Source organism: Oryctolagus cuniculus, chromosome 8 (genome assembly GCF_051225735.1).
Source record: "Oryctolagus cuniculus isolate XC-2025 breed Fujian yellow rabbit chromosome 8, ASM5122573v1, whole genome shotgun sequence".
NCBI lineage: Eukaryota > Metazoa > Chordata > Mammalia > Lagomorpha > Leporidae > Oryctolagus > Oryctolagus cuniculus.
The window spans coordinates 60105200-60129597 of NC_142874.1; positions in this window are offsets into that span (position 1 = coordinate 60105200).

Here is a 24398-nt window from a genome sequence, read left to right on the forward strand (position 1 = left end):
TGTGCCTCTTCAACACAGATTAGCATAGTTTCATGTGTTTCTATGACACTTGTTAACACAGTATGGAGATGCATGGGCAAAAGCCTTTCAGAAATGTAGAGGTCAGTCTCTACCTATCAGCAGTACATTAGCTGATAGAAAGTAGTGTTGATCGAAGTTTGAGATATGTTGTTTGATTTGGTTGCTTATAAAATATAATCATCTTTAAAAAATCTGAAATTTTGAAGGCAAAATTGTTACATCTTCTAAAACAGTGTTATAAATTTATGTAATCATCTAACAAGTGACACATATCATGCCATGTAATAACTTGTAATAGGATTATGATGTCTTATATTTAAAGTGGATGATCATATTGAACAAGATTAAGGTTGGTTATTTGCAGCAAATCTTTTCCATTTACTCATTATATATCACTTATTTATTGATACTATCCATGGTTTTCAGAACTCTTAGAGTGCTCCAAGATTGATCTTAGTGTCTATCCACATGACTTAGAAACTCCATCACCCAATAGAACATCAATGCATTCTTACGTAGTAGGAAATTTCAAATATGCTTCATAAATATGGTAAACTTCAAACATATAGGTTAAATCCCAGGCACAGACTGTAATTTGAATTTAGATTTTCCTAACATAGAAGTGCTTGTTCCTTTCCACTGGAATATACTCTCTCCTAGATTAAAAGAATAAACAGCAGTCATGAATCTGGTTAGAAAAAATGCTAGGGGAATAATCTACTATTTATTGAACATCTCATTTCTGCCAGACTTTTTTACGAGTTTAATCATCTTAGAAGCAATGGGGTAAATTTGATTTTCTCCAATCTGAAGATTATTTAGAATGAAGAGTTTAAGTCACTTCTTAGGGAATACAACTAGTAAATCTAATAACTGTCTTCCACACCAAAATGTGCCTTCTTTTCTTAATTCTATTTTTTTCTGGGTAATTTATTTTTCTATATGGTCAAATCTTTTCTCATTTTGTCCTAAATCTCTCCAAATATTTTATAATATGACTGTGGCACTGCTATAGCAACCATTACTATGTCAAATAGTATATTACAAATACATATTCTGAGAACATGACACAAATGAATTAAAATGTTTACATGTGTGCTTATTTCTATTTATACACACAAATACAAATGTGTATATATAGATATATACACACATAAATACAAATTTTCATAAAATATTAATTATAACAATATGCACAGCAACTCTGTTAAACAGAATGAAGAACTGAATAGTTCACTCTAACATTGTTTAGAATTCATAAATAAATACATGCTATTTGCATAGATGAATATGAAATATGCTAAGATGAATAAACAGCAGACATGATTATTAAATGGGAGTGGCAGGAAATAGGTTTTAAAAACCTCTAGAATGTTCTTTGGATGCGAATTTAAAAGAAAACAGACATTCAGCTAAACAAAATGCAGATGAATATCTGCTACATTTTTAATTTTAGTAAACTTATGTCAACATATTTTAACACTAGATGTCAATATTTTAAATTCATAGACCAGTGTTTGCTAGAAGATATTTTTATGATATTTTTATACCACCCACAGCCACTGCTAGAAAATAAAATGAAATATGTAGTGTCAGTAAAAAACAGTTATAAAAATATTTCTTTTTTGTATTAAATAATTTTCCATTCCAAGAGCTTAAAAAGCAAGCATTTGATCAATAAGCTGGATTATGCAGACCAATGCCAGAAATTCTGTGTTTCAGAAGTAGTGTTACTACCACTGCCCAGCCCTTTATTTGTCCACAGTGTCATTACAGGGGCTATGTCAGAGAACAGTCTTCCAGGAGACAAGTCTCCCTCATTTCCCCCTTTAATCTTGTGAAAGATTTGGCAAAAGGAGCATATGTTTTTAGCTGTTACATTTACCTTAATCTTTGCACTAGGTATGTGAAAACGGCCTACCTTCCATCTTGCTTTGCTTTTAACCTGCTTAACAATTGCTGCCCCACTAGTAAAGCCTATAAACATGTTCTCCTTGCTTTGCATTTTTTCTCTACGTTTTACATACAATTTTCAACCATGTGGCTTATATATATATGAGTAATTGGAAGAAATTGTAAGTATATTTATTATGTTCATGCTTCTGTGTCTAGCAGACACATTTCATATTAAAGTGATTTTCTGGGAAGAAAAGATATCTCTGGGGACATATTTCAAATAGACTTTTCTTATAGCCTTCAACATAATGAACAGAAATAGAAAGCCAATAAAATTAATTGACATGCACAACATAAATACTGGTGAGCATAAACAAAAGTACAGATAAACCAGGAAAGTGATACATTATTCCTTATTGTGGTTTCTACATACAAAGTTTTATTGTATCAAGGCAATTCTTGACACATAAAAAATTCTTGAAGTATGCTTATACAATGTCTGTCATTTTTAATTGTCTTGCAACTTTAAAACATCATTTAAATTTTATAGGTACTCTGATCATTGACAAAGGTTTTATTCAAGAATAGAGAGTATGTCATATCCATATCCTTATTTTTCTTTCTTGTATATCTTTTGAAGAAATAGGGCAGCCATGTATAGTTTCCATCATCCTCCCTGCTACATTAAAGAAAAAAAAATAATGATGTTTATTAAGAATTTTCAAAAAATGGAATTTAATATAGAGTCAGTTCACTGCTTGGAAGTAGTTCATTTGGATTATTCCAACAAGTTCTTAGCTAACACCAATAGTGACTAAATGAAAGAAGACACAGATGGAAATGCTGGAGGGAGATAAAGCCCCCACATCTGGCAAACACATTGACTTAGGCTATGGATTTTCACAAACATTACCCTATTAAAATTTCAATCCTGAAATTTTGCCCTAAGGAAAATTTTACTCCATGCAGTATTTGGATTTCTTAGATTTTCCAAAATATTTAGATTTGTTGAAATTTATAATTATGATAACAAATGCTTACAAATGCCAAATGTAGATACACATATTAAATGAATGGAAAATTAATCATTCTATTGAAAAAAGAAATAAAAATAGATAGAATCAGGTGTCTTATGTATCCCCACATAGAGCCATGAAAATTCAAATTTATAAATACCCTTTATCTCATTGTTTCATGTTATTATGAATTTTTCATGGAATATTCACATTCCATTTACATTTTCCCATGAATCTTTTTGGGTGCTCCTATCCCCAAACTGTCCTCAGTCGTGTGAATGACATCTTGGAAAATAATTTGTCTTCTCTTTCAAATACTTTCACAGTTTGAGTTATAGTTAGCACATATCTATCAAGTATTTGCTTTGCTAGACATGCTGTAAATACCAGTGACAAAAGGATGATTAAGAAATGATCAGTGGGGCATCTCTTCCTGCAGAACAGGTAAAGCTACCACCTGCAATCCAGCATCCCATGTGAGTGCCAGTTTGAGTCCTGACTGCTCTACTTCTGATCCAGCTCTCTGTTAATGTAGCTAGGAAACAGTGGAAGATGGCCCAAGTGTTCAGGCCCCTGCACCCACCTGGGAAACCAAGGAAACCCCTGGCTCCTGGCTTCAGTCCTGCCCAGCCCCAGCCTTTGCTGCCATTTGGGGAGTGAACCAGCAGATGAAAGATTGCTCTCTCTCTCTCTATGTCTTTCTCTCCTTTTCTCTAACTCTGTAAATGCCCCTTTCAAACAAATAAAATAGATCTTAAAAAATATAACTGATTATGTTCTTGTTTCTTATCTTGCAAAGAAGCAGTCACAAATGATGTCAAAAAATGTGATAAGAAGTATAACAGTAGGCCAGCGCCGCAGCTCACTAGGCTAATCCTCCTCCTTGTGGCGCTGGCACACAGGGTTCTAGTCCTGGTCAGGGTGTCGGATTCTGTCCCAGTTGCCCCTCTTCCAGGCCAGCTCTCTGCTGTGGCCCGGGAGTGCAGTGGAGGATGGCCCAAGTACTTGGGCCCTGCACCCCATGGGAGACCAGGAGAAGCACCTGGCTCCTGCCATCGGATCAGCGTGGTGCGCCGGCCGTGGCGGCCATTGGAGGGTGAACCAACGGCAAAAGAAGACCTTTCTCTCTGTCTCTCTCTCACTGTTCACTCTGCCTGTCAAAAAAAAAAAAAAAAAAAAAAAGAAGAAGTATAACAGTAGGAACATATGTGATCTAGCTTCAGTTAACGGTGGGTGTATTAGGAAGTTTCTGGAATAGGATTGGGAGTCATTGTAGTTGATGTAAACTGACTATGAAGATGACCGCCATGAATTCTTCTCATCCTGGAGGTATCTGCACTCCTTTCATCCCAGCAGGGAGTTAGTTTCTCAAGCCCTTGAATGTGGGCTAGTGCAGGAAGTCATCTAATGTCACTTTTAGGCCTAGGAATTAAGAGGTCTAACAGCTACTGTTGCTATGTTATTATGTTATGTTAATTATGTTATGTTCTCTTAGAAAAGCAGTCATCATAAAGAAATCTGAGTACCTTGGTAGAGTAATCACCTTTGGAAACAGAGAGGCCTTGACTGATTAAGAGACTAAGAAGTGAAGCACACAGGCCCAGCTAGTTCCTAATCTTTTTAATTATTGCTGGTGGGATAGCAGACCTGTCAGTGAAGCCATCTTGGATCCTCCAGAGCCAGGTGAATTACCCGAAAATACACTGCGTGAAGCAGAGACACATGAGCTGTATTTATCTGCTCAAGTTACAGAATCACGAGCAAATCAATTTTTGTCATTTTAAGCAATTAATTGTGGTAATTTGTTACATAGCAATAGACAACTGAAATTGTAAGCAATGAAAAACCTGTAGGAATGTGGAGAGGGGACTTTCATATAAAGATACAAAAGTATTCCACAGGAAAGAACAGACACAGAAACATGAAATAATATTGTTATATCTAAATATCTTCTGGGAGTTAAACAGCGTGGCTTGGAATAAGGTAATCATTCTGAAAATACTTTTTTGGAAGAAAAAATTCTAGGAGTAAAGGAATCCATGTCATATATGATCATTTCATTACTAACATGGCTATTGATACCTCAATAGCTGATAGATGTGCTATTATGTCTTTACAATAATATATGTGGATACATTTGTGCAAATGACATAAAACATCCAATTCAACGGGGATTATATGGCACAAAGTTTGGTCTAAAGACTTGACTTTCAGTCCAGTTTTGAAATGTGGCTATCAATACATTACTTAAACATACTGGCATTACTATGTTATAATGTAAAAAAAAAAAAAAAAAAACTAAAAGGATCTTTTCTTTTTTTAAAGATTTATTGTTATTTATTTGAAAGGCAGAGTTACAGAGAGAGGTAGAGGCAGAGAGAGCTGTCTTTTATCCTTCCATCTGCTGGTTCATTCCCCAAATAACTGCAACCACAAGGGCTGGGCAGGACTAAGCCAAGAGCAAGGAGCTTCTTTCAGGTTTCTCGTGTGGGTGCAGGGGCCCAAGCACTTAGGCCATCTTCTGCTGCTTTCCCAGGCACATTAGCAAGAAGCTGGGCCCAAAGTGGAGCAGCTGGTACTTGAACCTATTCCCATTTGTGATTCTAGCACAGTAGGCCAGGGCTTTAAACCGCTGAGCCACAGCACTGGTCCCTAAAATTACTTTTTCTTAAAATATCAGAAGATCTTTGAATTAAAAAATTTGATGTGTGTATGGGTAACACATGTCAAATAATACAAATAATGAATTATTTGTCTTGAATTACAAATTGACAAAGCTTGAACTTATTTGTATAGCACTTGCAGAGAGGCAAAAATATAATTTCAGTAAATCTTACTTTTTTGCATACATCCTTCAGATTATAGATGACTTCACTCAAAACACATCTGTTCTGAGAATTTCTAGGTGCTCAGGTGAGATGAGTTAGAGGAAATGAAGTAACATGGATTTGCATTCAAAAACGTTATTTTACGAACTAATAAATCTAACCTTTCCAGACGGATGTATGGAGTTAAAAGTACTAATTGATCATGTTGGCACTAAGGTGTTGTTCATTCTGCAAAGGCCACGTTAATTCAAATTGATGTGATTCAAATTAACCTTAATCAGCTCTACACAGACTGTGATTCCATTACAGGATATATTGCAATTAGACTTCTCCTGTCTTTATCTGCCCCATGGCCTCATGAAAGAGTTTGCATTTTCATTTTGTCTCTTTGATGCAATAATTATAATAACCATTCATTTACACATATCCTGTTAACATTGTTGGCTTGAGTATTGACTTTTTCCTGTTACTTTTTGGTTCTATTTACTCTAAGAATATCAACAGACTCGGATTCCTGTTATGTACATTAACCCTAGACAGTTTTTCATGGCTTGAATATTAGCTTGTATTAAGGTAAGACAAGTGGGCAATAATGTGTAGCATATTCCATTTTATGGTAATAAACAAATACACCAAATTTAGGTAGTTGGGTAATTAAATGTGAAAATTTAAACATAAATAATAACTTGTCATTAGGCTGTCTTTGAAAAGATAAGTGTGAATAAGTTATAAAGGATCTGGACTTTGAAAAGCATGATTATTCCTAAGTATAAAGAAGACTACTTGTTATATTACCATTTCTATTTTATTCTATATGAATTCTCCTGGAATATTTTGGAAGTCAAAGGATCCTTGTAAAGTTATTTTTTTTTCAGAGAAGAGAAAAACTTAAAGAAAGAAAAGAAACTTCTCTTTTCTTGTCTTTTAAGATTAGAGCATGCAGACTAAATCATGGGCTCTAAAAGTAGGCTAGCGATATTGAAATATAACTGTACTCTATTCAGTGGGGCCTTGAACAAGTTGCTGAGGCTCTCTGTGCCCTCCTCTGTTAATGAAGATTATAATACCTACTTCATAAGATCATTGTAAGAGTGAACAAACCAAAAACACATGCTTCCATATAAATGGTGGCTTGCCGCAAATAATAAACCAATCACTAACCAAGTTAATCAGAACTCAGTACTGCATTCAAATAATTAATCATGTTTCCGATATCCTTCAAGTCAAAATTAAAAATCGTAGTATGTAACAAAAGAAATATTCATCTGCATAGATTTTTTTCTAGGAAAGTCCAACAAAAATAGGTAGTTTAAGTCACAGATGTCTGGTCCTGAAATATTTGGAACCAAAAGTGTTTCAGATTAATGATAGTTTTTTTTTTTCGGGGGGGAGGTTGATTTTAGAATATTTACATAAATGTATAAGTTGAGCAGCCCTAGAGGGAGTGGGAAAGGGGAGGGTTGCGGGTGGGAGGGACGTTATGGGGGGAAGCCATTGTAATCCATAAGCTGTACTTTGAAAATTTATATTCATTAAATAAAAGTTAAAAAAAATTTAAAAAAAAACTCAAAATCCAAAATAATCCATAATCCAAAACTTTTTCATAATAGGGCATTATGTAGAATGTACTTTCATAAACGAGAGACCATTAGAAGTTGCTGGATTTTTAAGTAATGCGATGAGAGAATTTCATGTGTAAGATTTAAAGAGATCAACCTCCTTCCATATGGAGAACAGATAGGAGGCACAATAGAGAACAAAGAAGCATTTGTGATTTGTGAAGTCGCCCAATTGAAAGATGTCTTAACTCTACTAAGCATGGTGGGCATGCACCAAGGGGGCAAATTTTGCCAAAGGAACATCAGTGCAAATAATCTAAATGTTGCATTGCTTTAAAAAAGTCTCAGCAACTCCTCTAAGATTCCATAAACTCCACAACCTTAGAATTTTTATCTTGCTTATTACTAATATTCTTTTTTTTTTTTTTTGACAGGCAGAGTGGACAGTGAGAGAGAGAGACGGAGAGAAAGATCTCCCTTTTTCCGTTGGTTCAACCCCAAATGGCCACTGTGGCCGCAGCTGGCACACCGCGCTGATCCAAAGCCAGGAGCCAGGTGCTTATCCTGGTCTCCCATGCGGGTGCAGGGCCCAAGGATCTGGGCCATCCTCCACTGCACTCCCTGGCCACAGCAGAGAGCTGGCCTGGAAGAGGGGCAACCAGGACAGAATCCGGTGCCCCAAATGGGACTAGAACCCGGTGTGCTGGCGCCGCAAGCAGAGGATTAGCCTATTGAGCCGTGGCACTGGCCCTATTACTAATATTCTTTTCCCCAGTGTGAAACACTTGAAAGATGAACAGTGGCTGTTTAATGAATTTGTTTGTAAAATGGTATATTTTACAATATTAGTTTTGTGAGCTCTCATAAATATGGCCTTTTTTTTCTTTTTTTAAAGATTATTTATTTGAAGGCAGAGTTATGGGGAGAGAGAGAGAGAGAGAGAGAGAGGTCTTCCATCCACTGGTTCACTTCCCAGGTGGCTGCAATGGCTGGAGCTATGTAGATCTGAAGCCAGGAGCCAGGAGCTTCTTCCAGGTCTCCCACACAGGTACAGGGACCCAAGGTCCATCTTCTACTGCTTTCCCAGGTGATAGCAGAGAGCTGGATGGATCGGAAGTGGAGCAGCCAGGGCTTGAACTGGCACCCAAATGGGTTGCAGACACTGCAGGTGGTGGCTTTACCTGCTATGCCACAGCACAGGGCCTGGCCTTTGTTTTTAATACCCTGGAAGAACAGCCTAATCTTGATATTTTCATTATTAACCTGTTCAATGAGTACTGCTAAGAATCATTTTGGGAGGAGGTGGGAAATATGGGCAGAATTTGTTACTTTAAGGAAAGAGTCATTTTGGTGATAACAGTGAATGGAAGTTAGTCTGTGAAGTAAATAAGGTCTTTGGAGATGCAGATTTCAATGACAAAGAAATTACTTATTTTCTTGCCCAGGTGGATCGTCCACTTTATAAGAATGAAACAAAGATTTGTAGAAGAGAAGACTGGCGGTTTTATGCTTTTTCACTAGTGAAGTGAAAATAGAGTATCTGAGATGAACAGAGAGACTTTAGCCAGATAGCCCAAATATCCTCCACTTTCAGGGATACAGGAAACCACTGTGTTTAGGAGATTATCACTTTTAGTTAAGTCTGAAGAGAAAGTAACACACAGTGACAGGAATGAAAATCTATTGCTACTAGTTAACTAGTTAATAGAGAGCTAGTGATAGACTAAGAATAATCTTAATGAGACATTTTATGGGATGAATTGTGTCTCTTCAATTTCTTTTAAAACATAACCCTTGATACCTCAGAATATGACTGTATTTAAGACAAGATATTTGAAGAGTTAATTAAAGCCACATGATTCATTTAGTTGGGCCCTAATCCAATATGTCTAGTGTCCCTTTAAAATTAGGGCGCACCTTAAGGCATTCGGATTTGAGAGTTTCACAGGCATGAAAAGCCAAGACACTGTGGCCAAAAAAAAATGACCTAAATGAAAGATCTCTGTGTGTGAGATCTCAGCAGAAAGAATGGGCTATCAAAGAAGTAGGTGTCCTTCTCTGAAGGGAGGAGAGAACTTCCACTTTGACTATGACCTTGTCTAAATAAGATCAGAGTTGGTGAACTCAAGAGGTTTCCATAGCCTTGGCTGCTCATGACAAGAGCCTCAGGTGATTACTAACGTCATAAATAAAAGTGTCAGTTGTTAAATCAACAATGGGAGTCACTGTGCACCTACTCCCCATGTAGGATCTCTGTCCTTAATGTGTTGTACTGTGTGAATTAATGGTATAACTAGTACTCAGATATTACTTTATACTTTGTGTTTCTGTGTGGGTGCAAACTGTTGAAATCTCTACTTAGTAATACTAAGTTGATCTTCTGTATATAAAGATAATTGAAAATGAATCTTGATGAAGAATGGGATGATAGGTGGAGTGAGAGATGGGATGGTTGTGGTTAAGAGGGAGGTTATGGGGGGAGAAGTTGCTATAATCCAAAAGTTGTACTTTGGAAATTTATATTATTAAATATAAGTTGAAAAAATAGCTGAAGCAATCTTATATAACAAAAAGAAAGACAGAGGCACCACAATACCTGATTTTAAGACATATTACATGGGCTGGTACTATAGTGTAGTGGGTAAAGCCGCTGCCTTCAGTTCCAGCATCCCATATGGGCACTGGTTTGAGTTCTGGCTGCTCCACTTCAGATCCAACTCTCTGCTATGGCTTGGGAAAGCAGTAGAATATGGTCCAAGGGCTTGGGCCCCTGCAGCCATGTGAAAGACCTGGAATAGCTCCTGGCTCCTGGCTTTAGATTGGTGCAGCTCCAGCCATTGTGGCCATCTGGGGAGTGAACTGGCAAATGGAAGATCTCTCTCTCTGTCTTTTTCTGTGTTCTCCGCCTCTCTGTAACTCTGCCTTTCAAATAAATAAATCTTAAATAAAACCACACTACTGGCAGTTATAATCAAAACAGCCTGGTAATGGTACAAAAAATGACTTGCAGGTGAACGGAACACAAGAGTTACTCCAGAAATCAATTCACTCATTTAAAACCAAACTATATTTAACTAGGAGCTAAAAACAATCCCTGGAGCAAAATGGTGCTGGGGAGACTGGATCTCTACATGAAGAAGTATGAAACTAGACCCATACTTAAACCTTACACAAAAACCCACTCAAAATGGATCAAAGACCGAAATCTATGACCTGATACCATGGAATTGCTAGAAAATATTGGGGAAACTCCATAAGGCATTGGCATAGGCAAAGAGTTCTTAGAAAAGACTCGAGAAGCACAGGCAATCAAAACCAAAACTGACAAATGAGTTTACACCAAGCTGAAAGCTTCTGCACTGCAAAAGAAACACTCAACAAAGTGAAGAGGCAACCGACAGAATGGGAGAAAATAACTGTTAAAGGGTTATATCCAGAATCTTTAAAAGTCTAAATAAATTCAATAACAACAAAATGAACAATCCAGTTAAGAAATGGGCAAAGGACTTTTACAGGCATTTTTCAATAAAGGAAATTCAAATGACCAACAGACACTGAGAAAATGCTGAGGATCACTAGCCATCAGAGAAATGCAAATCAAAACCACAATGAGGTTTCACCTTACTCCAGTTAAAATTGCTCTCATACAGAAATCAACAAACAATAAATGCTGGTGAGAGTGTAGAGGAAAAGGTACCCTGGTCCACTGCTGGTGGGAATGCAAACTGTTGCAGCCACTGTAGAAGACAGTATGGAGATACCTCAGAAATCTGAATGTAGACCAACCATAAGATCCAACCATCCCATTTCTGGGAATTTACCCAAACCAAAAGAAATCAGCATATGATTGTACCTCCATGTTTATTGCAGCACAATTCACAATACCTTATATATGGAGTCAACCCAGATGTCCATCAATTATTGACTGGATAATGAGATTATGGTATATATATATATATATATATATATATATATATATGCTATGTAGTACTACTCAGCTGTAAAAAAAAAAAAAATGAAATCCTGTCTATTGCAACAAGATCGATGTAACTAGAAACCATTGTACTTAGTGAAATAAGCCAGTCCCCAAAAGACAGATATTATATGTTTTTCCTGATCTAAGTTAACTAATAGAGTACCTGAAGTGCAATGTTTTGGAGTAAAATAGACATTTTGAGATTTGATGATTATTTACAGCACTTGAGGAACAGTGTGTTTTTTTTTCATACCATTTGTTGAGCTCTTTTACTTGGTATATAATTGACTATATGGTCATTTAGTAAACTATAAATAGATCTTTGTAAAAAATTAAGAGTGGAAATGTGAGAGAGAGGAGGAGGAAGGGTTGGAGCACGGGCCAGAGGGAGCTTAGTGGGGGAAGTGTCATTATGTTCCTAAATCTGCATATATGAAATACATGAAAACTTGTATAACTTAAATAAAATTTTAAGAAAAGAAAATATATAATTTTCAGAAGCTGAAAAAAAAAAGATTAGGGCCGAGACAAGCACAAGGAAATACCATGTGGAGACCCAAGAAGATGAACATTTACAAAAAGAGAGACTTTCATAAGAAACCAACCTGTCAATATCTTAATTTTAAACTTCTATCCTCCAGAATTCTAATAAAATAAGTATCTGTTGTTTTAGGTAATTCAGTGTGTAATATTTTGTTACGATAGCCCTAGACAACTAATACATAGTAAAACAAATGCTTTTTGTATGGTAGATGTTCATACACACCTCATTGTATAACAGTGGCCTGTTTGCCAATTCTACATCAGCTACATCCAAGCCCGGGTATGTAAAGCAAGTTACTCATTGTGTAGCAGGAATCAAAAATTGGAAAGTAATGTATACTTAATGCTTTCTTTTTTTAAAGATTTTATTTATTTGAGAGGTAGAGTTACAGACAGTGAGAGGGAGAGACAGAGAGAAAAGTCTTCCTTCTGTTGGTTCACTCCCCAGACAGCCGCAATGGCAGGAGCTGAGCCGATCTGAAGCCAGGAGCCAGGTGCCTACTCCGGGTCTCCCATGCACATGCAGGGGCCCAATCACCTGGGCCATCCTGCCATAGCAGAGAGCTGGATTGGAAGAGGGGCAGCCAGGACTAGCACCAGTGCCCATATGGGATGCTGGCGCTTCAGGCGAAGGATTAACCTACTGCACCACGGAGCTGACCCCCCTTAATGCTTTCAAGTTTGCCTGTATTTATTTTCTTTTCATTCAGCAAATCTTAGTCTACTTGAAAATGCTTTAAAAAGAGTACTCCTCGGGGGGAAGCCAATGTAATCATAAGCTGTACTTTGGAAATCTATATTCATTAAATAAAAGTTAAAAAAAAAGTACTCCTCATAAATTTATATTACTCTGAACTTCTCATTTCTTCACGATCTTCCAGTTTTACATCCATCTAATATGAAAACTTATGTAGTAGGTTCTAAATAAATGACTACTGATAAGTGCTTGAATGAATACCTTGTCATGGTCACTTCCATAGATAAGTTAAATATTACAGAATCAATATTTCCTTCCTTTCCAGTGTATACACTTGCTTGAAGCCGATTAAACTTTACTCTTTTCTTAAGCATTTGTCTTTCTACTATGTCAGTCTTCATTATAGCAATGAATTGTTTTAATTAGAGCTAAAGTAGTGTATCAGGTCAAATTTTCTACAATTAATTGCATGTGGCACACTGCTCAAAATTTACAGAAAGCATGCAGTAAACAAACAAAAATTAATTATAAAAACAACTGCAGTCCAATTCAATTATAGTATAGTCTACTTAAGTGATGAAGTCAGAAATGTAATAGCCATTTATAAATCAACACCAAATTAATCTATATTATAATTGTACATAAATATCTTAGACAACAGAGAGACAAGTGAATTTCATATGTAGATACCACCTCCCAAATATTTTTGAATTCATATTTTCTTAAGGTAAATATCTTTCTGCCTGTAGTCAACAGTTATAATGTTATTTAGAAAGGTTTTCCAAAACAAGCAAGTAAAGAAGTAAGCAAACAAATCAAAGTCACGACAGCACTAGCCATAAATCTTTCAAAGAAAAGAAAATTTTATGCACGCTTTCAAGAAGATTCATTATTTTGAGCTCCTAGTGATTTCATATGGTCTGCTCAATTTGATCCTTATGTACAAGCATCTGATTTAAAACATATAAATATACAACCACTTACAAGTGATAATCTGAAAGTTCATATTATAAGAAAACTATGGATGGTTTCACAATTTTTGCAACAAAAGAAACACCTTTAAATTTAATTTTATTATGAACTTTTTGAAGTATATATCTCATTTTTGTATAATTATATTTAAATTGTGTACATATATGTATCTACTTATCTATGCAGGACAGTCCCACAAAATTTTTGTGGTGAAGAGTATTGAATATATAAAGTACACCTATTATGGCTGAGGAATTAAAGTTTTAATTTAATTTTATTTTTATCAATTAAATTTGAATTTACCAGTATAGATCATGAATACAATATTGGAGAGCAAACCTTACTTATGTATGTATTATATACAAGTATAAATAAAATTTGCATGTGTAATGCAAATTTACAATGATAAATTATAAAAAGAAAGCATGTATGCATTTATATGCATGCATCCAGACACACAGGCATATATGTTTAGTGAGAGTAAACTACATACTCACACGTTCATGTCATTAACATAATAAGAAAGTTATGTTGAGTTATTTAACTAAGCCTGAGTACTGGGTCTTTAGGTTCTGTTAAATATAGAATGGGAAGAATTTTCAGAATCAAGCAACTTATCTCACAAAACTTACAATTGAAAATGCAAAATATTTAAGCCCTTTAAAATCAAATTTGCTGCACTTAATCTTTCTGTCAAATGAACAAAATACCAAGCCAAAAGATTAGGCAAAACAAGCTCTGGTGCTGCTGCTTTTGCTAGAAGCTAATACAAAGAAACACCTAAGAATCCTGATTTTTTTTTTAAATTTATTTACTTGAAAGTAGAGTTAGAAAGAGAGGAGAGACAGACAGACAGACACAGAGAGAGTAGAGACACAGAGAGAGAGAGAGAGAGGGAGGGAGAGGGAGTGGGAGAGGGCAAGGGCGAGGGCGAGGGCAAGGGTGAGGGCGAGAGAAAGAAAGATTTTCCACCCACTGGTTTTCTCCCCAAATGCCTGCAGTAGCTGGGGCTGGGCCAGGGTGAAGTCAAGAGCCTGGAGCTTCATCCAGCTTTCCCCTGTGAGTGCAGGAGCCTAAGCCCTTGAACCATCTTTTACTTTCCCAGGTGCATTAGCAGGGAGATGGATCAGAAGTAAAGCAGCTGGGTCTTGAACTAGCACCCATATAGGATGTTAGCATCATAGGGAGAGGCTTAATCTGTTATGTCACAACACCAGCCCCAAGAATCCTGGGGTCTGAAACCAATACAGTTTCTCCTTGATTTGCAATTGATATTGTCTTGATAAGCCCATTGTAAGCTGAAAATATTATATGGCAAAATATATTTAACCCAATTAACCTGCAAAACATCAGGACACTGTAGAGTGTCTCGTATCATACCCTGTGATCCTATGGCTGACTAGTAGCTTCAAACACAATACCCCTTGATATCACTAGCCAGGGAAAAGATCAAAATTCAAAATCTGATTTCTCATGATATTACTTTTGCACCATTCTAAAGTTTATAAAACAAATAAGTTGAACCATTATGCTTATGCGACCATCTAGAATCCATGTAAGATAAATGTGAATATATAAAAATAAGAATTCCTACAGCAGGGGCCACTACTGTGGCACAGCAGGTTAACTCCCTGGCCTGAGGAGCTGGCATCCCATGTGGTCACTGGTTTGAGACTCAGCTGCCCCACTTCCCATCCAGCTCTCATCTGTGGACTGTGAAAGCAGTAGAAGATGGCCCAAGTCCTTGGGCCCCTGCACCATGTAGGAGACCAGGATGAAGCTCCTGGCTCCTGGCTTTGGATCGGCGCAGCTCCGGCCGTTGCAGCCAATTGTGGAGTGAACCATCGGATGGAGGATCTCTCTCTCTGTCTGCCTCTCCTCTCTCTGTGTCACTCTGACTTTCAAATAAATAAATAAATAAATCTTTTTAAAAAAAAGAATTCCTACATCAAATTAATCTTCACTTTGTATTTATTTTTTAAAAGATACATTTATTTATTTGAAAGCCAGAATTTCAGAGGGAGAGGGAGACACACACATATGCACACACTCAGAGAGAAAGAGAGAGAGAGAGAGAGAGAGAGAGAGATCTTCCATGCACTAGTTCACTCCCTAAATGGCTACAACTGCTGGGGCTGGGCCAAGACGAAGCTGAGAATCAGGGGCTTCATCAGGGTTTCCCATTTGAGTGCAGGGGTCCAAAGCACTTGGACCATCTTCTGCTACTTTCCCAGGCATTTAGAAGGGAGCTGGATCAGAAATGGAGCAACCAGGATTCAAATTGATGTCCTTATGGGATGCTGCTGCTGCAGATACCACAGCATCAGCCCTGTAAATTTTTTTCTTAACATTTAGTAATAACATAATTGGTAGAATTACCAAAACTTGTAGCTTAGAATAATTTGTGCTTTTATAACAGAATTCCTTGAGACGGGGTAATTTGTGAAGAACAGGAAGCTATTTCTTAGAACTTTGGGTGTTAGAAAGCCCAAGGTAGAACATTCTGTCTTGTAAGGGCCTTCTTGTTGCATGGAAATGCAACTTTTTGCAGGAAATGCTGCAAATAGATAAATTTAGTGTTAAATATAAAATCAAGGTAATTTAACAAATAATTCTGCTCTGTACAACTAACGTGAAATACCTAGTTAATCCCTTTGTTAGTATGATCATAAATCTTGATTTAAATTAGCTGATAGCAGTATTTTAAATGCACAACAATGCATCTCATAATATACAGTATTGAAGTATGATTTGGCTTGCCTTTTTATACAGTCCTCCAAAGCCATATATCCAAACCCAAATGTAACAATAAGATAGATGAATTTAAAGTGTTATTTTTTTCTGCAAAGAGATGATATTTAAGAATCACAACACAACAGGATATGAATTATGATGCAATAACTCACACTCTTTGCATTGTAAGATATAAGACTTACTGAGCTCTATTTAATTCACAAGGTGTGAATTATTACCTCATAATTCACACCATGGAATGGTTTATTGTGCTTATAAACATGTCCCTATACAAACATTTTTTATTAAGAAGACTAAAATGTTTCAATGTAATATGGTTTTAAAAGGAAATGTGAGAAAACAATAAGAATGAGAATTAGAGTAGCATCAAAGTTGTCTTGAGTTTTAAACACAGTACTTCTTTTTAACCAAATCAAATGCTTTTTTTTTCTTTCCTGACTGATGTTCAGACCCAGCAGGTATTTCAGCAGCAGAGTCAGTTGAACTACGCTATAGTTAGCAGAGATTCCCTTGGAATCATCCCCCCCCCTTTTCTTTTTTAACAATTCACCTCCCCTGCTAGGTCTTTTACCATTACTTCACAGCCACATTACCCTCTGAAGTTTCACTTGTACTCTCTAAAGCCTGCCAGTTCAGTTCTTGTGCACAGGGAAATCATGAAAGCCTCCAGCTTGCTTCTATCAAGTTCTGGATGGCATGCAACTGAAGTGGGTATTTACCTTTTAACTCGGGATTCCTGAAAGTACTCTTGATTATGAGTATTTAGCTATTCCAAACTTTCCCCACCTCATCTCCTAGCTGGCTGTCAAGAAATTTGATTTATAGTTGAGCTTTCTGGGTTCCCTTAAATATGAGTTTGCATTAAAAACTAAGCAAATAAATAGGTAAATACTAATCACCATAATCATATGAATAGCAGTGGAGCTGCTATGTGATAGGGAGCAAAGGTTAAATAGGAGTTTGGTTGAGCAAACAGTTGAAGTAATTGCTCAGGTAGTCCTAGAAAACTCCCCTAAAATTTTCAAGAGAGACAGAAAGAGAGAGTACTTCTAAAGCTTCTAAAGCCACTATCATTTATGAAATATAAGTGAACATCAATGTCAGGAAGTCATAGTCTTCATTTTTGACCCTCTCCTGGGTCATGGATATTAAAGAAATGAAGAAGACAGGCAAAGACACAGAAAATTAACAAAGCAATAGATGTGCTGGGGTTTAGGTAGGTCATGGATCATGAACTCATGCTGGATATTAAACCCCAAAGTCACAAGTTAACAGCACTGAGACAGAAGAGACTTAATCCAATCAGTGTGCAAGCGAGCCTCCTAACAGGTTCTTAGGTCACTGGGGGCATGCCAGTCCTTGGAAGATAGACCTCACAGGGGTGTGTTTAAAAATCCTGAGTTGGAAATAGTTTGGAGAGAAATCCAAAGATGCTCATCTTATTTTTTGTGACTTCATTTATATTTTGCATTCTTGATAATGATAAATCTATGTATTTATGATAGGTGATATATATGTTTATATATAATATATAAAATTTGCCATTTTAAGGATTGCTAGGATGGAATCAATGGCATTTACCATATTCACAATGTTGTATAACCATCAGCACATATCATTTTCATAAAATTTTTTATCATTCCAAACAGAACTGTTTACGAATTAAACAACAGCTACCTATTCCTCCCCCACCCCCCACAAGACCTTGGCAGCCTCTATTTGTTTTCTGTCCTTTTTAATCTTTTGTTTTGTTTTGTTTTTGAAAATGGTTTGACCCTAAATTTTAGTTTGGGAGTCATAGAAAACCATGTTCTATTCCTTACTGTAATGGTGGTAAGCCCAAGCTTCTCTTGAAAGATCACTGACTCAATTTCTTTATTTTAAAAGTTCTTTCTTTCTTTGAAGGCAGAGAATAAGAGAGAGAGAGAGAGAGAGAGAGAGAGAGAGAGAGGCGCAGTGGGAGAAGAGAGGAGGAGGAGAGTGACAAGAAGAATGAAAGGAGAAGGGGAGGGAGGAGAAAGAGATTGTCTGGTCACTGATTCATTCCCCAAATTCCTCCACCAACAGTGAAGGCTGTGCCAGGCTGAAGCCAGAAGCCAGGAATTCAGTCTGGTCCTCCTATGTGTGTGGCAGGGACCAAATTACCTGAACTATCACCTGTTGCCTCCCAAACTCACTGAACTTTCCCGGTAGATTTTTGTTTCAGGTTAAAGAAAACAGTGTTAGATCAAAATCATATGTAAATATTTTCCTTCGGAAGCCTGCATTTTATCTGACATTCGTCTGTTGATGGATTTGATGAGGTATGGTATTAGATTACATACAATTAATTATAGAATTAAAATACGATATACAGAATAATATCTATTGATGGAAAAATATGGCGGACTTCATGGTACTTTTTCAAATGGTGGAATCATTCTTTATAGCAATATATTCCCCTGTGTATCTACATTTTTTGAACATTAGCTCTTAGATTTCTGACAAGTAGCATAACCTTAAAGGCTACTTAATTATATATTGTTAGGGGCCAGTGCTGTGGTGCAGGGGGTTAACGCCCTAGCCTAAAGCGCCGGCATCCTATATGGGTTCTGGTTCTAGTCCCAGCTGCTCCACTTCCGATCCAGCTCTCTGCTATGGCCTCAGAAAGCAGTAGAAGATGGCCCAAGTCCTTGGGCCTCTGCACCTGCTTGGGAGACCTGGAAGAAGCTCCTGGCTTCGAATTGGCGCAGCTCCGGCCGTTGCAGCCATTTGGGGATTGAATCAGTGGATGGAAGACCTCTTTCTCTGTCTCTACCTCTCTCTGTTACTCTGTCTTTCAAATAAATAAAATAAATCTTTAAAAAAAAGAAAAGTGAAAAAAAATTATATACTGTTACTTTGGCTTCTCTACAGATCGTATTAATCTTTCTCCTTTCTATATATTGTTTATAATCCCTTCTCCAACCATAAAAGCCTGTCATTCATATTTTATTCTTTTTTTTTTTTTTTTTTGACAGGCAGAGTGGACAGTGAGAGAGACAGAGAGAAAGGTCTTCCTTTGCCGTTGGTTCACCCTCCAATGGCCGCCGCGGCCAGTGCACTGCGGCCGGCGTACTGCGTTGATCCGATGGCAGGAGCCAGGTACTTCTCCTGGTTTCCCACAGGGTGCAGGGCCCAAGCACTTGGGCCATCCTCCACTGCACTTCCCAGCCACAGCAGAGAGCTGGCCTGAAAGAGGGGCAACCGGGAAATAATCCAGTTCCCCGACCGGGACTAGAACCCGGTGTGCCAGCGCTGCAAGGCGGAGGATTAGCCTAGTGAGCCGCAGCGCCGGCCCCATATTTTATTCTTAATTTAAATAGATGAAGACCTAATAGTATGTTACCTATCCCAGGTATAGAATTTATTATTAATTTCTATCCAATGTTTCTTTTTCCTCATTTGAAATACTTTAAGGTCATGCCCCATATCATTACTCTGGATATGTTTTGGTTGAAGATTTAATAATCTTTTATTAGTATTACTTTCTTTCTTAGCTAGCTTCTGCTGCCCACAGTATCTACTTATACCTTGCCATCAAATTATGTATATTATGCCATATTCATATTTACTACAATAAAAGTCTCTTTGTAACTATGCTGTTTTGACTAAATGATTCTTAACAATGAATTAAATATTCTTGCAATATTTACTTTTAAACTGGCATATTAAATAATTTCCAAATGTGTATATCTATTAATTAGAACAAGAATCAAATCTTCTTTGGATGACTTTTGACAGTTAAGTCAGAGCTAACTCAGCTTACAGTCTATGTCCTCCAATAATGGTGATAATAGTTTCCATCAATAAGTATTGAGTTTATTTAGTAAAATATATTATTTAGTAAATTATTATAGTATTTTTCCCATAAAAATTTTCACTTGCAAAAATCTCTTTGCCTTAACAAGTATGTCTAAGTCTCAGAAAAGACAAAGTATTAGTTCTTAACAACTGGAAGAAGTAAATCATTCAAGAAGTTAGAAACTTGAAAAGATGCTCATTTGAGGTTGGGAATTTTAGGAGTGTTCCTATAAATTCAGATACTTCCTTTTTTTTTTTTTTTTTTTTTTTTTTTTTGACAGGCAGAGTGGATAGTGAGAGAGAGAGAGACAGAGAGAAAGGTCTTCCTTTTGCCATTGGTTCACCCTCCAATGGCAGCCACTGCTGGGGCGCTGCGGCTGGCGCACCGCGCTGATCCAAAGGCAGGAGCCAGGTACTTCTCCTGGTCTCCCATGGGGTGCAGGGCCCAAGCACTTGGGCCATCCTCCACTGCACTCTCGGGCCACAGCAGAGAGCTGGCCTGGAAGAGGGGCAACCAGGAAAGAATCCGGTGCCCTTACTGGGACTAGAACCCGGTATGCTGGCACCGCTAGGTGGATGATTAGCCTATTGAGCCACGGCGCCGGCCCAGATACTTATTTTCAAAATAATGTTTCAGTAGAAGTACATGATAGCATTTCTTTGTAGTTATTTGAATATTATGATCAAACCTAAATTTTTACATTAACATAACATTTGAATTACATTCAAGATGCTTGAAGATGGAACATAGACTTCTTTGAAACCTCTCCAAACACTCAATTTATGTAGAAAATTATTAAAATTAAATATTATCACTAATAATCCAAAAATTATTTTTAGATAGAAATGTAAAATGAACCCTAGAGATTTCTGAGCTATAAATGAATTGCAAAATACACTTTATGTTATCTTTAAAAACATCTAATAGGCCACAGACTTCTGTTGTTTTACTTTAATAGTAAATTGAAACTTTATACCCAAAGTCTGCTTAACCAGAATATTTTTCCCAAATTGTTTAATACACAAACCTTGGAAATGAGTCTTTGTATTGTTTAAAAAATGTTAATTAAAATATGCTAAGAAAGTTAAGTATAGGTTTATTCCCCAATTAAAACAAGCAGTTAAAAATAATACTTTTTTTTTTTTTTACTTTTACAGTTAATGTAATATAGGCAATGAAAATGTTCTGTAAATGATGTTATCAGAAAATATGTTCTGGTAAAATGGAGATGATAATGTCTGTCTATACTATATTAAAACCATTTTAAAAAAACTGTGAGTATCTTCTTAGACTTATTTATTCTCAATTAAATATAGCAAAATCGATATATTGAATAATTCATACACGACTTAGCTAGTATTTGACCACAGTTAGCTAGTTAAATGACCACAATTATGGTCATTTAACATTTTATAACTGATATTAACCAAGCTTAAATTTTACTACTAGTAAATGCTTATTTATATTACAGTTTTTTTAATTAACTTGTGCTTCTGATGCAGTATTTTGTCTTGTACATAAGTAGTTATATGAATGATTGAAATTGAAAAAAATCCATAGTCTAAATGTAACAGCCTTCAGTTTCCCTTTCTTTATTTTCTCTTGAAAACAAGCTTCCATGGGAACACTTCCAAAAGTTCATCAAAATGTGTACTATGAAAAGTCTATTCCTGGATTCAAAAAAAGGAGAAAATCAAATTATTTTTAACTTTATTTTGATTTAATCTCATGATTTTGTTCCTATCTAGGAGAAAATGTCTCATATGAACTTTATTTTTGTTCAAGAAGGATTTTTAAACTCTATTGAAAGTGCTGTTTCTAAGATATTTTGACAATTTTAATGTAAGGTTGCCTGGAGCAATTTTATTGTATAATATTGTCCCACTCCTTGTGCTCAAATACAGGCTGACCCTGTTACCATAAGTGTTCTAAGGCAATAAAAAATATTTCCTATTAATTTGTTTAAACTTATGAAACATTAATAAATCAAAAAAATAACTTTTATTTCTTATTAATTACAAACTGTTAAAACACTTAATGAAAGATAGATTAAAAATTTCGAAAGCAAATAAAATGATGACATATTTTTGTACTATAAAACAACAGTTAAAAAAGTTTTTCACTTGGCTCGCCGGCAAGATGGCGGAATAGGAAGGGAGCACACTGATAGTCTGGGGAGAGATAGTTTAATAAAAGTGGAGATACTGCAGGTTCAAGGAAGAGTAGTGGAGGAAACAGCAGAAGAAACTCTTCCGGAACGCGTGACTCACAGCGGACCTGCGTGGAGAGCGTGGGAGCCCACAGTTCGGGACATCAGCGGCAGACTCAACACACCAGCGCTGGAACGCGAGGTGAGCCGAACCTCAATAGCCCGAGACACCGGCAGGCAAGCGGAGAGAGGAGACTAGAGGGAACGACCCCCGGGGGGGGGGAGTTCACAAGGCTAACTGGAAGAGAGAGAGAGAGAGAAAAAAGGGTGACTAGTACGGACACGGGTTTCTCTCTCTCCGCTCACCTCTCAAGGGCGAGCAAGACAAAGAGCAGGCGCCATCTTGGACATACGTCATAAGCAGAGCGACCTCAGGTCTGCACCGGCCCTGAGCCTAGCAGAAAAACCTGACTCTGGGCGGGGCGAATTAACAGGAGATTAGGAGCTAGTAAATTTGTGGTGCTACTGAACTGAGACTGTGAAAAAAGAGACGGTGGGGGAGAGAACTCACGGAATTCACATGAGCACTCTCCAGAGACGCTACAATGCCATAACTTTGGCAACCCAGTGGGAGGCTGAAGGAGAATTTGAGCCCACTCTGAGGGCCGAACAGATTCCCTGTGGGGATCTTGGGAAAGAGCTTCCGATCTCTGGCTCCTGTGGGTATATCATTTGCCTGCTAACTACCTCCAACTTCGTTCAGCTGTGCGGAATTACTTCCCTTTTGAATCAAAAAAAAAAAAAAAAGAGAGAGAGAGAGAGATTTACCATGCCTAACCTGGGAGTGTCACCTTTGGCACACCAAACAGAGCTCTCAGGCCACACCCATCTCAAGCCCTAAGGCTCCATCAAAAACAGATAGTCCACTTAATCTAGAGTCATAGTATAACAAGAAAAAGCACCACAGTGAAGAAACCAAATATCTCCAATATGCCAAATAACAAACGCAAAAACCGAGGTAATAAAAACAAGGAAGTCACCATGACGCCCTCAAATGAAAAAGACACCCCAATTCAAGATTATGAAGATGATGACATAGAAGAAATGCAAGAAGCAGATCTCAAAAAATTGATAAGAACATTAAGAAGTTCTCAAAAACAAATTCTGGAAGTACACAAATCCTTAATGGACAAGATAGAAAATCTCTCTCGTGAAAATGAAATATTAAGGAGGAATCAAAATGAAACGAAACAACTAGTACAACAGGAAACTGTGATAGTGACTGAAGTGAAGAATTCAATAGATCAAATGAAAAACACAATAGAGAGCCTTACAAACAGAATGGGTGAAGCAGAAGAGAGAATATCGGACTTAGAAGACAGAGAACAGGAAAGGATACAGTCAGACCAAAGAAAAGAAGAGGAAATTAGAAATCTGAAACATATTGTCGGGAATCTTCAGGATACTATTAAAAAACCCAACATTCGGGTTCTAGGAGTTCCTGAAGGCATGGAGAGGGAGAAAGGATTAGAAGGCCTTTTTAGTGAGATATTAGCAGAAAATTTCCCAGGTTTGGAGAAGGACAGAGAAATCCTAGTACAGGAAGCCCACAGAACCCCTAATAAACACGACCAAAAGAGATCCTCACCACGACACGTTGTAATTAAACTCTCCACAGTGAAACATAAAGAAAAGATCCTAAAATGCGCAAGAGAGAAACATCAGATTACTCTCAGAGGATCTCCAATCAGACTCACAGCTGACTTCTCATCAGAAACTCTAAAAGCTAGGAGGGAATGGCGAGATATAGCCCAGGTACTAAGAGAGAACAACTGCCAGCACAGAATATTATATCCTGCAAAGCTATCATTTGTGAATGAAGGTGAAATAAAGACTTTTCATTGCAAACAGAAATTGAAAGAATTTGTTGCCACTCGTCCAGCCCTGCAAAAGATGCTTAAAGATGTGTTACACACAGAAACACAGAAACACGGTCATCAATATGAAAGAAGGTAAAGGAAGGAAACCAAGGAAGGAAACCTCACAGCAAAAGATCACAGGGAATTCAAAGCATATATTAGAACTTATCTTTGGCAAATGGCAGGGCAAAGTTACCACTTATCATTAGTCACTTTGAACGTGAATGGCCTGAACTGTCCAGTTA